Source organism: Octopus bimaculoides, chromosome 29 (genome assembly GCF_046866305.1).
Source record: "Octopus bimaculoides isolate indiv1 chromosome 29, ASM4686630v1, whole genome shotgun sequence".
Taxonomy (NCBI): domain Eukaryota; kingdom Metazoa; phylum Mollusca; class Cephalopoda; order Octopoda; family Octopodidae; genus Octopus; species Octopus bimaculoides.
The window spans coordinates 1,984,893-1,986,247 of NC_142956.1; positions in this window are offsets into that span (position 1 = coordinate 1,984,893).

The following is a 1,355-nucleotide window of genomic DNA, read 5'->3' on the forward strand; positions in this document are numbered from 1 at the left end:
ATATATTAAATATATACTTTTATAAAACAAATTTTACAAAATATATAGTATCTGTTAACAGTCTTAGCCAAAAACTCACAGTTGAGTTTTTGTATATATATATGTATACATGTCTCTTAAAGGATAGAGCTCAAAATCAATGCATTGAAGATACTTTATTGCAGCAACAATTATAATAACAGAAACAACCACAATAAGCCAAACCTATGCACATTTCAATAGGGTATCCCGGAAAAATAAACCACATCATAAGATGTCTCGTAAAATATTGTAACAAATTACAACATATTACAAATTTCTGGATACTCCATCTCATCAGGGTCGCATTATTGCCATCACCAATACTATTATTAGCAAAACACACACATCATCCAAGAGGGTGAAAGAATAATCGACGGCACGCAACCTACCATCGTTATTTTCTTACAGATATATAGGGCAGGGAATCGTCAATTAGTAATAAAATTAATAATTAACAAATTTGCCGGGTAGCTCAGTATGAAAAAACCTTTATCGGTAAAACCATTTATAATCATAAATATATAGGGATTAGCAGTATCCTGCTTCTCCAACATACTGAGAATTCAGAAATAGCAGCCAAAGAACTACTGATTCCAAAACTACAAATTTTTCTCTAATTGATAGCGATATTTATGATACACACAGAACAATCTCTTCTGCGTGTACCATAAATATTGCTATCAATTAGAGAAAAATTTGTAGTTTTGGAATCAGTAGTTCTTTGGCTGCTATTTCTGAATTCTCAGTATGTTGGAGAAGCAGGATACTGCTAATCCCTATATATTTATGATTATATATACATATATATATATATATATATATATATATATATATATATATATATATATATATATATATATATATATATACGTATATATGTAATTTATTAGGTCAAGTAAGAAATTTGTGGAAAAGAAAAAGAAGTTTGCTAATGTTTTATAAATACAAGGAATAGTTTTATTCATCAAGGTATGCAGCCATATTGTCAATACACTTTTGCCATTTCGGTGATAGCTTGTCCAGCGCGGAACTGTAAAAACCCGGCAATCTAGAGTCAATAAAATGTGGCATGCAATGGGACTGAACCCGGAACCATGCGCTTGGGAAGCAAGCTTCTAACCGCAAAATCATGCCAGCACCTACGTATACTTGTTCGTCTAACATATCTCTTTCTCTTTCTCTCTCTCTCTCTCTCTCTCTTTGCATGTATGTACGTATGTATGTACGTATGTATGTATGTACGTATGTACGTATGTACGTATGTATGTATGTATGTATGTACGTATGTACGTATGTATGTACGTATACATGTATGTCTGCATGTATGTGTGTGT